This window comes from Excalfactoria chinensis, chromosome 7, assembly GCF_039878825.1.
Source record: "Excalfactoria chinensis isolate bCotChi1 chromosome 7, bCotChi1.hap2, whole genome shotgun sequence".
Classification (NCBI taxonomy): domain Eukaryota; kingdom Metazoa; phylum Chordata; class Aves; order Galliformes; family Phasianidae; genus Excalfactoria; species Excalfactoria chinensis.
The window spans coordinates 1903359-1920278 of NC_092831.1; the positions used below are offsets into that span (position 1 = coordinate 1903359).

General features: G+C 39.9%; 1 protein-coding gene across 8 annotated transcripts in view; it reads right to left on the bottom strand.

Moving 5' to 3' along the window:
- Positions 1 to 16920, bottom strand: part of MBD5 (methyl-CpG binding domain protein 5) — a 119660-nt gene that overhangs the window by 50952 nt on the left and 51788 nt on the right. For all 8 annotated transcript variants that reach the window (XM_072341926.1, XM_072341923.1, XM_072341924.1 and 5 more), the window contains exon 3: positions 1632 to 1770. The gene's annotated coding sequence lies outside the window, so the exon portion shown is untranslated. The remainder of the gene's footprint in view (positions 1 to 1631; positions 1771 to 16920) is intronic.

The following is a 16920-nucleotide window of genomic DNA, read 5'->3' on the forward strand; positions in this document are numbered from 1 at the left end:
GTTTAATCACATTGAAAGGTATGGATAAGAGAGATTTTCGTAAAGGCTTTCCTAAAGCAAAAGCACAGCAAACAATGTAAAACTGATTTACTGGAAACAATTTCAATAGATGGATGAAACAGCCCAACAATGAAAGCTATGTCATACCAGGGCTTAAAATAACTAGGTCACGTGGACAATGCTGAAGATTTAAGTAGCATCAGTAAAAGAAGCATCTACTAAAGGCCTCCAGAATTTGACAAAAAAGCATTACTAAAATGAATTCAAATCAACAACCTGGCTTTTAAATTACAGCATCTAAATAAAATAGTAACAATACATTAATTATCAGAATTGTCTGTACTGAACATACAGAAATGGAAACATGGAAGCAAAGATGCAATTAAACTTTCTGCTGGGAAAAAAAATTACCTTTACTGCACATATTCCATTTACAAACCTGCTACCATCAAAATAATAGTATCACACTCAGCACATGCTGGCAGTATCTTATATGACCCTCAAAAGAGTTTTACATGGTGATCCAAGAGAATTTTTGTGGCTAACTCAACAGGCTCTATATTGCTTTTCCCTTCCTGAAAGTCTTGTTATCACTCTCCTTTTATCCTGCCTCTCAATCCTTCTTTGCCTACTAGGAACTACCAGCTCTCAAGACTGATTGGACCAGATGATCTTGGGGGTCTTTTCCAACCTTGGTGATTGTATGATGAAGTATTAAGATAATTATTTGTAAAAAGTTGCGAAGGCTTTTTGTTAATATTATTAAAAGAATGGATAAAAAAATCACACTTCTGAAAATCCGCTACTTAATGCAAGACTGATTGCACAGACTATCCTAGTGCTTACTAAACAGTCAGCACTGCACCACGCACAAAAAGAGCAGTTTATTTTTATCGTTCGGAGATAAGTATAGGGCATTCGCAGTGATTTCGGTATGTTTATTTTTCTATTGCATGCATATCCCTGACAATAAATTTTCCAGCAAGTTCTCACAAGTTGCTGGTATCTAACGGTGGATGTATTTCTGGGGAAAAGCCATCTGCTTTTTTTTTTTCAGTGAATGTGCTTTCTCATTTGCTTGTGAGCTTTCTATTTACATCACAAGTCTGTGATAACAGAGTAAAAGAAATCCTGTCCCCATCTAATCTCCCGAGATACATACGCTATTCTTACAACCGTGGCATTTGTTGCATCTAAAATTAAATAGACTCTACTTTTTATAAAACTAAATAGCAATGCCAAAAAGTGATCTTCCACTAAAGGAAACTAACTCAGGAACTTTTCAGTCGTGTGCTGTCACAAATACGTGCAGAACAAAGTGGCGCTCTGCCAGTTCTCTTTCATTTTTTAAGGTCTGTTTTATCTACATATCTTCTACAGCAATCTGCTTGTTCATTGGCTGTTTCTCATACTCTCATATATTCTTTCCATTTACTCTGTGGCAGAATTGAGAAATGCACCACCAAAGCTGTGCCTTTCAAATCACAGCCATGGGCTGCATGCTGGAAAAGTTGGGCAAAAGTTCAGAGACTTGATTACAAGCATCCAGCCTGATACCGTTTTATTTCCAATAACTGAACCACAGATAGGTGGCATGAAGAGATACGGTGGGAATGAGGGAATCCACCTACCTCAAATCCAGAAGATCGGTGGAGGTAATCCACCAGAGTTTGGTGGTTCTCTGAATTTTTGGAAAGAAAAAGAGAAGTGCTGTTTCTTCTAGTCTTTATATTTTTCTGTCTCTTATGTTTTGATTTTAGCCTCTTCTTCCTACAATAAAGAACAGGTTTTAATGAAACACATTTTGCAGAAAGACAAACTATCAATAGCTGTACTTAATACAGACTGCATGGCTTCTCCAAAAGACTGCTTCTACACACAAAAACCATAGGAACAGTCTCAAGAGCAAACACTGAAAAGAACTGGTTAGTTTATCAAGGCTGTCTCAGAAGTCAGTGAAGAGAGGTAGAGTTCAAAGTGTGATGTAAAATAAGTGAACGTAATCTGGTCCCAAGTACACCCCCATTCTTAACTGCCCTCCAGATGGACCTCTATCTTTGATGACCATAAACAGAAAATCAGAAGAATACCCCGTGTCCAAGGGTAGAATGGACTCTGGCTATATCCTCTTGCTTCACATTTGCACAGAATTTAAAGTGACAGAAATACAGCCTGCAGAATGGATAAGAGGACTTTTATATTAAGTGTTCTTGAGAAGACTTCCATAACCCTTGTGGGCCTTCAACTGTAGGATATTCTGTAATTATCATAAACCTTCCAAGAACTGAAAACGTAACAAAGACGTGCAGAGTTTGTTATTTACAACTTACATACATTATCACACTGAAAGTAATGCCTCCTATCTATTTCCATGGAAATTACAACAAAGAGCACAATAATGCTATTAAATAGAACAAATTCTCATAGTCACCATGCTTAGCTATGCATTCTTGCTACCTCTCACAAAAATCCGCACCAGTAGAGGTGACCCACTGCTGCTGTCACCACTGCAAATGCAGCAGCCCCCCCCCACTGTGATCACACCCACTGCATGGTCTCCATAAATGTTCACAAGTATCAGTTAACGTCAATGGGTGCCATGTTTCCACACAGAGGAATCCATCTCCTTTGCTCCATACATACTTCCATGTCAGACGCCACCTGGTCCGAGTGTCCCTCTGCTGCCATCACATAACGGGATATGGGTGGGAAGGTTCAACCAGAAGCTCAGCCAAACCAGGGCCTTGTACTTCATTCTGTTCTTATGCAACATCAAGAGCCAGTGAAAATCCCTGTGCATGTGATTACACCTGGACGAACACCAGGGGCCACAGGACCCTCAGTTTTCCCCAGGAGAGACCTGGAACCTCCATTATCCCAGAAGACCAGCCTTACATCAGGGCTCTGCTAGCGCCCTAGGAGGAGGCAGTGTGCTTCCTCACCTCTGTTTTCTGGAATGCAGTGGAGCACACACTGCAGCCCCAAGCTGCTTCCTCTCCTCCACCCGCTAACGTGGCTTCAGAGAATCAGATAAGGGAGCCGATTTGTGTATTTCTGTCGGATTAGTCTTAACCTACATCGGTGCCCTAATCTCTGTGGCTGCAGGCACGCGGGTGTCGGAGCGGTGCAGCAGGGAAGGGCAGGGCCTGCGTCTGCTCAGAGCTCTTCAGGGTTCCTTCCCCATCTCCTTACTTTAAAACACCACGCTATTGGAAACGTCGTCTTCCCTGGTTTTCATAGGAGGTCTTTGGTATTTCATTTGATTGTTTAAATAAAAACAATATTTAGCTGTCTACGCATTCAAAACATTTTAGAATGAAATTCAGAATATCACTGTTGTGATCCTGACGAGTAGTTATATCTGAAAACCCATTTTGAGTACCTAATAGAAGTCTTCGTAAGGGTGTCAGAAATGTGTAACTTTGTTTTTCTTCTACCAACTAGAATTCCTATATGTTACCTAATATTTCCCAGGCGTGGTATCTGGTTAAAGCTGAGTTAAAGCATAACAGATGACCCAACAAAACAAGAAATAAATATCTGACCTTCTGAAAGAACCTTTGCTCAAGCACACAGACTTTTACAAGTGTGCTACTCTTCTGTATTGGCAGAAGCTGCCCATCCTAACGTAACATCAGAAATGCATGTTAATGCCCCCCACCACAACTCACTGCATGAATTACGTCAGAGCTCAAAGGAACACAACAACAAAAGGAGGATCCCTTAGGGCAGCTAACTTAAAAATCAGCCACAGCACTAAGGCTAACACACTAACACATCTGTTTTACTTCCGTGATGCAAAGCTATAAGGCTAACATACCAACATATTTGTTTTATGTATGTGATATGTAGCTGCAAGGCTAACGTGCTAACATTCTTCACAGGTCTGGCAATGGTGTCATTGGAGCGGATGTAGCTTGGAACAGAGAAGATGTAAGAAGGGATACTACCTTCTTTTTTGTCACCAGATACAGGAAAAAAAAAGAAGAAATGGATTTTTAATTTGAAAGCAGAGAAAATCAGAGACATCAATTTATCAAAGCTCCACCCTATAAATCCTACAAATCTCATACCTTCGTAAAGAAAGTGACAACTGCTAATAATATATCTTACAGGAACGAAAACGCTTTTATTTATAAAAAGCCTTGGTTTTGACAGGAAAGGTGCACACTACTATTCAGAAACAGCATACATACAGCCTTCACCCAGCAATTTCAAAACAGAACGAAAACAATCAAATTGACAAATAGATCAGTTTCCCACCATAAAGAAAATCACTCCTATGTACAACCTTGGGTAATAAAGAGGTAAGCAGAGCGCAGGCCCATGTGCCACAGCACTCCTCTCACCTAACTGCTGGTTGCTATGGCAAGCATTTGCCCGTGTTTTGTACATTAAACTGTAATATGTTTTCTGCTTCCTTCCTCTTGGTATTTTGATGAAGGTAACACTCGAGCTTTGGGCTTGAAAGATACAAGAACCGTAAGTTCTCTCAAATAATCACGCGTTCCAATTCATTTTGGTCTTCTGAAAACAGCTGAGAATTAAGTGATATATTTAAAAATATTTCCATTCATCTGCAAGAGCGTTTTAAAAACTCGTGATTTATTTCCATTAGCTACTTTGCGTACCTGTTGTAATCACATTTCTACTTCCTAACTCACAATGGAAATGTAATCTACTTTTCTCCTTCGCTGATCTTTAATTTAATACAGAGATAGCCGCGAAACTGATGGGAACTGAGATGAGATCCACATTCTAGTTCTGTATAACACCAGTCTGCCTTTCCTCCACTTTTTGTCTTCGAATAGATGTTAAAAAAGAAAGAAAATACACCGCTACTGCTACTGCAAACTAACAAATAATGGGGTGCTTTTCTGGGCTGGGCTCTCCTGAAATACCGTGACATTTCAAGAGATGTGTAGAACCAGCTCTCGCTGCAATGCCACAGTCATCCTAATGAGGAATGCTCACCCGTTTTTTTTCTTGATCTGCATGACTAACGTGAAGCCTTACTATAAAAGTAGAAGTATCACAAAGTGAAAGCTTAATTAATTAACCACAATAGAAGAAACACAACCCTCTTCTCACCACAGATCTCCATACCAGACCAACTGCAAATTCAGTGCAACAACTGCAAACGCCATCCGCTGACAGAAAGATTCATGTGAGTATTTGCAAAGTTATATGTATATATTTTAAGGAAGATCAAAAAAAGTAATAAATTGTTGCTTTTATCAAAAATAAAGTAATGGTATTTTCCACTGTTGGTGTGTATGTGCTTTCCCTCTTTTCCCACACGTGAAAAAAAGGAAGTTGTACGTGTTTCTATTTGTCTATCGCATCATTTCTTGACATTAGAAACTAATAAAGAGAATTTCATAGCATGGTCAGTAGAACTGGATTACGACTTTTTAACCTCTCCTGTGCTTCATAAGGTGTAAAACTGCAGAGAGTCCTAAAGCATATTCACAAATTGCAAAAGGGCAATTACAAATGCATTAAATGCCTCATATTTACCGTAACAGCCGTTGTTTAGTAATGCTCAACATAGATGAGGCACAGGACACAGAAGTTATCCTGAAGACAGCTAGAAGAGCCCTTCCTCCTGCCTAGCTTGTATACCTGAAGTTCATGCAGAAAGGAATCACAGACACAGCATGTGAATACCACGTATTAATACTTTTCCCATTGTTTCTGCTCATGTATGTGATAACTGGAAACAGTTATGAAAAGCTAACGTTTAAACAAATGAAGAAGTGATGCTTCACCATCCTTTATTGTGAAGCTGTTTACAGAAGTACTTTAAGGACTCACTTCCAGCACCACCAACTGCAGCGCCCATGGATGCTCCAAAGGAATGTACACAGGAAAGCCACTGCACCACCTGGCATGTGACATGCTGCCTCCTGAAGGCCTCCTCCTTTGCCATCAAGGAACAGTCATCCTTTTGCTTCCTCCATGCAACTCTTTCAAGCTGACATTGCCACTGATTAGTGCTACTAATTGTCCAGTTCATTCATAGAGTACCAGGATGGTATTTTAATAATCCCCTGGCACTGGACTCCTAAATCAGAACTCGCTTTCTGTTTCTGGAATTTTCATTCTATTTCTGTTAAGGTTAATAGACAATTTCCCACTGAGTTTAATATAATTCACATCGGATCACTACCGAGTCTATGTTTATAATAAAATGCCCTACTATTTGATCACTTAAGAGATATCCACTTTATTTACTCGCAGGTATCAAAATCCTCAAAGAAGTTAGCCTAGAATGATTTTACAGGAAGCTCTGAATGATTCATGGAGTTTGTTTTTAAGGTATGTCCCAAATCCATGGTACTAAGTCATCAAACAGCCCTCTGATGAGAATCATCACTTGCTGCAAAGAACATTAAGGCCAAACAGACTTTGTACATATTGTGAAGCTTTTTAAATGACAAATGTACCAAATGGCACTGGGGAAAAAATGACCCGTCTCATGAAAGGCTAATTAACTCACTTCTTTACTGCAAGAGTTTTCTGAGGTCCTTTATCTGCCAAAGGGCCAAAGACAAGAAAATGGCTCCAGGAATCCAGCCAATATAGACTTATTTAATTTCACGTAAATAACTTGTATGTGTAAATATACATATTTAACTGATATGATGTTTTAATCAGTTTGCTACTCTGCAAGCTTTTTGGTGACCTTCGGCTACTGCTGATACATAAATCAAGTACTGCTCTGGCCGCTGCTGTGATCTTAAAACTAATTACCTCTGCTACAGGATTTGACTACGTTGAATTTTCCAGAAACTAGACTTTCAATAGCACCTGAAATACAAAAACATCAATACATTGTATTTATACACAATTCAAATCCAAGAGAAACGAAAAGGTGAAAACTTAATTCCAATTGGACAACTGCAGCAACAGTTTGCAATTTATTATCCACACTAAAGTGATTTCATGATAACCTACAAGTACAGTGCACAGAACCAGCCTAAGGTCAGCAAGAAAGCTGTTCTGGAAGAGCTGATCATAAGCATCACATCATGGCTCTAAGTTAATGAGCTTTTCATACTTAGTTCGATATCCCCAAAAAGATACCCAGGGCACGTACCTAACATCCACAATCCTTAACAAAACTTGGTGTAAAGCAACTGGGGACTCACTAAGAACCTTTGCAACACAGTGCTAATCACAAAAAGCACAGTACTTGCAAGAGCACTGATCACTTTGCACTCAAAACTTTGGCAACAGAAAGGTTTTCCTTCTTTTCAACTTGCTGATAACTACAAATAAAAAGCTTCGCATTGTCCAATCCCTACTGAATGCAAAGCTCTGTATTACAGATTGATGTTGGCTCAAGAAAAATGAGTAGACAAAGGCATGTAAGCTGCTTTATTGGTTCATTTTTCAATTTTTATTACGTAAAACAGCAGCAATCATTTTTATTTCATAAAATCTCATGCTGTTTTTGCTCTGAGCAATTCACCAACGAGAAAGAACGAGGTGGGATCCCAAGCTAGAAGTTAAAGGCGCTAGTATATAGTGTTTAGTACAGTATATAGTGAAGAGCCAGCTATTCATGCAGTAAATTAAAAAAAAATAATAATAAAAGAAAAAAGAGGAGAAAAAACATTTTAATAAAAAAAATAAAATTTCAGGAAACTGTATCACAGAGAATAACAACTTTGCCATCCCCTGGCTGAGACAACTGAGTAGCTTCTGGGGGTAAGGAGATGAAAAGGATAGTAGAAATGATTGCCTTAGCAATGCCCCCGTGAAAACAACAACCCCCTCCTGCAAACCTGGATGCACTTTTTTTTGTATCCCCAGTCTGCTCCATAAGTATTATTAGACAAGAAAAAGAGGGGACAGTAAAAGTTAGCACTTAAAATTGTCAAGACTGGTAAATCAACAATAGGAGCAGGTAAAAAACCCGCACTTCTAAAATGAAACACACAAACACACTGAAGGATTAAAGAACAGAAAACTATCGCAACGAGAAATAAAATCCATAAAAAGAAAATCAGAGACATAACTGTACAATATAAATTCAAAGCATACGGTGCATTAGGCTTCTTGCCTCAAAGAAGTTTTCCATCCAGCAGTCATTCAGTGACCAGCTGTATTAATGCTGCCATACACAGACCAAGACAAGCGTTCCATGCATTATAGCAGCTAACAAATGAATTGTGCTAGCTTCATGTTAACCAACTTTTCACATCAACAGAGCACACGGAAAAAATGGAACTGAGAATACAAATTACAGCAGCAGTCAATAGAAAAGTTTGCTTTGTTATTGCAAGATTATATGTCAAATTTTCTCTAAAGCCGAAACCCCAAACCCCTTCAATGCAAAGAAACTTCCAACACATGATGGGAAAGACTTGAATTGTTTAAGGCCTCCGGTCATTAACAAGAAGTTAAACACTTCTAATTGCTTTCTAAGTTATCTTAATTTAGTCATTAAATAATCTAAGTGTAATAGCAGTATAGCCTTACAATTTTGCATGGATCTAAGAACAGTGAATTACACAATGTCAAATGGTCTAATTTAATGAAAAGGTTTTTTTCCTGCACAGAAACCACTACATAAACTTCCCAGATTCCTCTTTCTTAGCATGTTTTGATGCTATCTGGATTTACGCTTAATGCAAGTTCGTTTCTAACACCTGAAGCTTTGTTTCTTCTGTACTTGCAGAATTCCCTACTTCAGAAGTAGAACGGAGCTAAAGGGAGCTTGCACATAACAGACACCTTTCCCAACCAGAGCCCTGAGACAGCCTTTCAAGTACAAGAACTTTTAATTCCTACTGAATTGGGCTAGATTGAAATCAATGGGACGATCAGATCTCTTAGCAGATAAAAAGATTTCTGCTCAAACCAAGTACTGAGACACTAACAGTGAGCCCAAGCCTAAAAACCAAAGTCTGTCTTCACCTTCACATACACTTGCTTTAAAGTTGACAGCTGTGAGAGCATCCTTTCCAGTGTTTGGGAAATGGTTCTCAGTGTCCTGACACCAAACAGCGGTAGATCAGCACAGTCCTGTAAGCAAATCAAGGCACCTGGTGGCCACACACACTGGAACCACATGGACTGTGGTGGCACCAGGTTATGGAAGTGGGTTGCAGAATTAGTCTGAGTGAAAAGCAGTTCAGGGAAAAAGCAAGGAAACACACATAAACAGCCCCTGTAACAGCCATATCTTCAAACTGGACCCCATTGGTGCAGCTTTTCCCTTGCGGCGGTGCGCTCCCAGCCTGGCCCACCATGGGGCTGTACAAACGGCAGCAGAACGGAAGGAAGCCATGCAGATGTGGGAACAGTGGGCAGGAACGAAAACAGCTTTATCCAGAAGAACTGCTGGCTTGAATACCGACAAAATTACAACCCAACTTCCCCTATAACCGAAAAGTTTTCTGCTGCACAGCACCCAAATTTCCTAGTAGCCTCCTAACAGCTTACATGAAGAACACGTCCATATGTCCTTTGACACCCTGAATTAACAGGTAGAAATAACAGCACGGAGTTCTCTCCTTGATTCCAGTAGCTACATCTCTTTGAGAATTCTGATATTGTACACTTGCGGTGATGTGCCTTATCAAAAAGTTTCAGTGCTAGAAAAGTGATGGACCTCACAAATGAGTTTAAGCAGAGATGCAGAAGGCAAGCCTGATGTGCTTTCAAGCACTATCATAATCAGCATCCAGAAGTGTCATTGTAACATGATGTGCATAACCAAGCCACAGTACAGAGTACAAACGTTACCAAAAAAGTCAGAATGTTGCAATCAGGTAATAGCAGTTACTGAGCAAGAGAACCAAACCGGCCACTGTTACGTAGGGTTCCAAATATCACATACCAGAGTTTTCTGAATGATTTGGCTACAAACATGTCCTCATGTCTCCACCAAAACCAAAAACCTACTCACACAGTTAGATCCCCGCTGAGTGCAGGAGGGCTTAGCTACAAAGCAGTGTCAGTGCACTCAAAGTGAGAATTTATTGCAACCATACACAAACCTGTAGTAAATGGGAACATTTAAATGAGGTGTCTGCAACTGCTGCAGCTCAGACCAACTAAGTGTGCTATGGTAAACACAGCCTGTACTTTGGCACGTCCAAGTATTTCAGGCAGCAGATCAAAACAAGCAGTTTAAAACAAGCTTTTTCTTTAAATAGACTTTTGGTTTATTCTTTCAGCCTTGCATGAAGAAAACATGAATTCACTGCATAGCAGCCATAAAGTATCCTAATACTAACAGGATCATCAAGAACCACTATTGTTCTACCCATGTACCACCATATTTTCAGCAGCATTATTTCCCCCACGACATGAGCCGTTCTGTGGCTGAGCTCACCTGACACCACAGAGCAAACTATCATTTCTGCTCTGTCATTTTTATTTGTTGGCTTAGTCCGAATACAAAATCCCACAGTAAACTCTAAATTTGCTGCAAATGAATGGCAGCCTGGGCAGCTGAAACAGGTCTCAAAGGTGCAAACACTATCTTTTTGTGCAAGCGTTAAAGAGCAAGTCCTCAAAGTTGTCAGGTTTCACACCGGTCTTCCAAATAATTCTCTACTAAACCTCTGAATCTTCAGATTTCCTATCTGCAGGGCATAAAGCATCTCCGCACAAGTTCTGTCAGTGTCTTTGGTAGGAAGTTCCTGTTGTTTGCTTTCCAGATGTCGTTTATGAGTAGAAAACACATAAAAGCCAATGAAAAGTAACCCATGCTTATTTTACTGTCTTCTTTCAGATTTTTGTGCCATCAGCAACAGCCGGACCACATGGAGTCTGCCACGTATGCAACTGGGTGTGAAGAACCACAGTGACAAGTAGTCTCAGCACACCTTCATTGCAAAGACTTCTTCTATTGCAAATGCCTATAGACACAGGCAGGGAGTGTCACACTGAAAGGACAGTTCAAGACAACATGAGGTTTGGTATGCCAAGGTGCAATGAACAGGTAGAATTGTAAAACATTATTTTTATTATCAGTTAAGGCTATAGCGTAGCCTGTTTTCAAAACTCACTTCACGATGAAGCTTTTTGGGGCTACAGGAAAATAGTTTTACACACTATTCTATGACGGAGTTGAGATCGCACACACTGACATCAAGTTTTGCATGAATTCTGATTATCTTAAGCATTAAGTTTTTTGACATTCATGGAATCATCTCAGGTTAAGCTGATTGGCAGTACATTGCATCAGGTTGCATTTTAGTAATGGCAACCCTTCAAGCTTTGCAAGCAGTTCAGGATTTCATATGTTTTGCATTATTGCAAAGTCACTACATGCACTTTTATATACAGTGGCTACTATATCAAAGGCAAAGTTATTCAGTGATTTACAGACATAGTACTTAAGCACAATTGTCAACTTGGAAACCTATCATTTTGATTTTTTCTTTCTTTTCAGCTGGCATTAGCACAAGAAGTTCTGGAAGAGATCGTTTCCAATTTGCAAACATTTAAAACCAGTGCTAACTTCCCGGGGACAGCTGATTTAAAATTGGTATGTTGTCTGTAACTGAGCAAGATCTACAAAAGGACCATAAATATTTCCTGTACTATTGTCTGATTTGCAGCACCACAAAGAAAGGCTCGTTTTCTCTTTCCAACATAAACCAAAACAATTTTCTCTTTCTCTCTCTCTCTCAAACCACCAAAAAACGTAACTGGACTTTGTAGAGGAGAAGCATCCCCTCTCTTTTGCATCCCCTATATGGCCATAAGCACAGATACCTAAGGGTTGTAACATGGCAAAGTGCAACAGTCTTTTAGGGGGAGACAGTACAGCAGGGTTTGCTATCTTCTCTTCTATCTTTGCTGCTTCTCAGGGCCATGAGCATGATGGTGATGAGTTGGTGGTTGGACTTTATGATCTTAGAAGTTTATTTCAACCTTAATGATTCTACCTTCTTCTCGGAGGTACAGAAGATTTCCAAATCTTTCACTTCTCTCTGCTCCCCCACGCTCTCAGAGCACTGCTGAGGTCCAAACCTTTATATATAGCCGAATCTCTGGAAAGCAGAAAGCTGCTTCCAGCCACCAGAAGCTTTGGAGTGAAGTTGAACCATTAGGACAGAACAAAATGATGTGCTGCTCAAAATTACAGCTGAGATCAAACGCTCCAGAGTCCCCCACACCACCCCCAAACAAGAATCTAAACAAAGAACGCTGGTTTTAAATAATGACCACAGAGAATGATGACAGAAAGAAAGAAAAGGGCATGAACATACGACAGAAAATGGTGACAGTGCTGTACAGAGCCATGGACAGACTTCAGATGGCAGGGAACAGCTTTTTGTTGAAGCATACGGTTGTGGGACTGCATCGAGGGTGGAGCAGCTAGCTTTCACACGTGTGCAACCTCAGATGTTCTACACTGTTTGGCAGAGGCTTGTGTTTTCTAATGCTCTACTCATACATTACCTGAAACTCTGTTTTTGTTTCGTTTTGTAGTTATTATAACTTTGGATTTCCTAATAAAGTGCCAGGGATACTTCAGAACTCTGAGCACAGTTTCTGTTTCTCAGGAGATAGAAAAAAAGAAAAAGGAACAGACATCTGATTTACTACTGCTGTCTTCTGGTTTAAACAGCGATGCTAAGTGTTCTACTGTTTTGCACGAGAAGTGATAGAGCTATAAAGGTGTATCCTAACAGTTACCAGATAGCTTTCGAGAATATTGATTTTATTTCAAAAGAAACACGTTAAGCTTAAATAGTTGGCAAAATGAAAAAGCACACTGACGTTACGCCAGGAACAAGAACTCGCAGCACATAATGTTAAGGTAAGGGATTTCAGAAATGCCTATGTAATAGTCAGGTTTCTCTATGCTCCTTCTTTTTCCTCAACCTGTTCTGCCAGCCACAACTCCCCTAGCACGGGAACAATTCCTCAGACTGCACAAAATCAGCTCAAGTCCATTGCTTCTAACTTAGTAAGTCCATTACTTCTAGCACTAGCAATTACCTTCCTTTAGTACCATGTGTATTGTGCAAAACTTACAAAGTGCTGCTCACTCTGAGCATGGATTGCCCAGTGGCCTGCAGCCCAGCTGTGACCCTCCTCTTACCTTTCAGTCCAGTGCAAATGGAAACACTAATAAGCGTGCAACTTGTCAGCAGCCCTGGCACAATCTGGGGCATCAAGCTTTCAGAACCCATGCTGTGCAGATGTCTAACTGTGAAGCACTAGTTGTTGGTGTCCCACCATGACACGCTAAACCCACCATCACACTGGGGAAACATTATGGGACAGCACTAAGAATGGATCTCCTGAGAAGCCAAAGGGGTTTTGGCACCAGTACAGACTGGAGTACATTAAGAAAGTAAATTAACAGACATGCAGGAAAAGGAGATTTGCTTTCAAAACTTCTAAAGACATTTTTGGAGCTGTATCATGAACTGCTGAAATGTAGATGATGGAGCAGTTTGATTCCTGAAAAGGATTGGCCAAAGGGCATCTCCATCTGAAACTACTGCAGAGTCTCGTGTTTGAGACTGGTCAAGGTTAGATAAAATGCTGGCTTTTCCAATGTTCAAGAACTGCCTACATGTTTTCTCTCTAATGGAATTCTTTTTGAGAGGCTTTTTAAAACATCTTTAATATTCCACTAAAATCTTCTCTTTTTCCTTTTCTTAAAAATCCTTTCATTACAGAAAACAAATAATGGAAACGAACAGGCATGGCGTCATCATTCAGACACTGTTCCTTCAGACTGCCAATGGTACATCATAGTAGATGAGTTCAGGGACAGATAAGAAAAAATTAGCTGATATGGAATCTATAGCCTACAGCTGGTATTACAAAACATGCTGCAAACATATCTAAAGATGTGACAAATCCAAAAGCAGGTGCAGATATCTCAAATGACTTACAGATCCAGAACACGGCAATGAAACGCACTGTAATCAATACAGCACTGCACTTTGTGAAAGTAACAAGAAAGTTTTTCCACTTGTGCCATCAACTTCCACAAAGCCTAGCTCAGACTTTATTGCCTATGATCCTTGACTGTACCCTCGAATGCTTCCCTTCAAACTGCCTTTTCGTCATTACTCATTTAGTTCAATGCTAAAACATATAGTTCAACTCAAGATTCATCTTTTATGTATTTTTATTTCTACATGAATTGAGTATTACATCAGTCCACTGAGTATACTGTATATCCCATTATCCTAAATATTCCACAACCTTGAACCTAAGCTAAGACTTACTGTAAGGAATACAGTCCTCTAGCACAACCCTACTCCAAGAGCTGCTCCTTGCATCCAAGACAGAGCCTGCAGCCTCCTGCCACCTCTCCTTGTCTTCCTACATTCAGTCCAGTGCCACTGAGTTCAAGTCCTATGCTGAGCAGCTGCTGAACTGGTTTTAGCTTCTTACACATTTAGTTCTGGATTTAGGAGCGGATCACGGAGGAAGAAGTCAGGCCCTTCTTTCCCTTAAGTCCGAAGTATAATCTTCCTGACTCACCTCGACCAGAACCAAATATCACAACTGCAGCTGCTCCTCCAGCATTGCTCCCAGGACACCAGGCAGCCTGTGCCTGCCACACCACCTACCAGAGATCCTGTGCAAACCTCTGCCTGGGGCACAGTCACTAAATATGCAGCAGTGCAACCATTTCCCAATGCAGAAGTTTAACTATATATTTGGGGCAGCCTTAATAAATGTTTTAGCCTTCAAAAAACTCCCTAAATTCTATTTAACATCTAACATTTTGTTTCCATCAGCAAAATAGGGGATAAAGTAATAAGGCACGTCAGTAGCACAGCTGGAAACTTGGTACAGTACACATCAATTTTATGCTAGACAGCCGCAGTGAAGGTATGCCACACTGCACTTCTTAGCACTCCATTTAGTGGATCATTTAAAATTAAATGGTTTTCATAAACTTTTCCAAATTGGCACCACTACTTCTTACCAAATAGCAAAAGAAGATGCTAAAACGTGTGCAGTGGGAGGAGATGGAAAAGGCATACCTTGCTGTAGCAACAGGCAGCAACACAACTGTGAATGACATTCAATAACTATTAAGACAGAGAAGCCCATCTCAGGTAGAACTGTATTTATGTGAGATTAAAAGCAATTTCTTACTATAACAGAGAATTAAATGTGGAAACGGTTTTCTACGTAAAGCTGTGTGCACGCTACCATATCCAGGCAATGCAGTAAGATCAGGAAACTTTCGAGTAGGCAACCTTTAATCTAGGTTCTGCAAGATGTGCTAAAGGAGTCAGAAACCTGCCACCATTGTCCCCTTTTGGCCTTTGAAATCTTAAATTTCCCTTATTCTCTCTCAGATAACCAGAGGAACACATGGCTGTCTCGGATAGGAAAGTAAAATAAGCCACATGGATATATAGATAGAAGAGACAACTACATCTCACTGGAAGGCACTACCTCCCATCTTCACATAAAGAGATGCTTTTACAACAAGTAGCTCCAGTCTGAAAGCATCTTATCATTGATTAGCAGCACTTTACTCTTTTGCAGAAGTACTTGAATCTGACTTTGTACATTAAGGATGTGCTGGTGGAGCCTGCTTCACTAGGGAAAAACAAAGCAAAGGGAAAGGCAGCTTTCCCTTCTTCTCTCTGCTTCCCAATGGTGCACTACCCAACAGGACGAACGTTCTACATCACTGGACCTGCTGCTGGAGTCCCATCAGCTCAGTCACAACACACGCCCTGCAACTGTGTCCACGTTGGCTCATACTTAATTATAAGGCAGCTTTTATGCTTTCAAATGGAATTTTAGGCTGGCATTCCTATAGTCCAGATCAGAGCTACTCACAAAGAAAGCACAACTTTGTATGCGCAGAAGGGACAATTGTAAAAATCTCATCTGATCTCTGACATAATACAGGGCATCGAACCTCACTTGGAACAGCTGCGTCAGGACCAGTTATTCACACACATGAGAGGATTTCAGAGCACTGCATGCTATATGCAAACTGCAGTCTCATACGGGAGTTACAGTGGATGTTTAACTTTGTTATTTCCTGTTTAACTGAAAAACACCATCTTTTTGTAGAATATACCAGTGTATCAATGCAAAAGGAGGAATCCGTTTTGATAATAAGAGTCTGGAAAGATCATTCTTATGTTCTCGGTGCGGCAAAAAAAAATAATAATCAAGGATGTTACTAGATGTTATGTGCTGCCAAAATGAAATGTCAATATCCTGCTCGCATTATGAACACAAGGTTATTATTATTAAAATCAAACCGAATAAATAAAAACATGTGTGATTAGTATTGTAACCCCACCACTCCAAACACACAGGCAGAGATTGAATTAGTTTCACCATGTGAAACAGCACACATCTGCGGAGATTTGGAAAGATTATTTTATATCTCTGACCACCATGGAAACTTAAGAAAAAATGACAAGAAAATGGTCACTTTCTTGTATGCACCGGTATTTTATAATAATTAGCACTCAAAAGACACGAGAAAGAACTATAAAAAAGCAACTCAAATAGAGAAAACCATTTTAGTAACCACTGAATTCTGTATCATCATCTTAAGTATGGAAGTAAGGTGCCTGGCTCTGTTTTCACTCAATCTTTCTAAAAGAAAATATGTTTTTTTGTAATAAAAAACCACATGGGATTTCAAGTATGAGGGCTATCCACAGTCTTAGCATCACTCGTGACAGACCACCAAATCAACTAAATATTGGCAATGCTGCATATTTAAAGCAACACCTCCTATATTACACTACTTCCACTACTAATTCTTACTTAGAAGTTCTACACTTTTAGTTAGTATAGTAACTTGCTACCATGGAAGATGCACAGTTTGCAATTGCACAATACAAATGAATTAGTAATATGGTTTGAAGTGCCTCTTTGCAGAAAATCAGAGCTTTCCCCTGGCATCACTTGCTTCTAATGATTGCTTTTCAA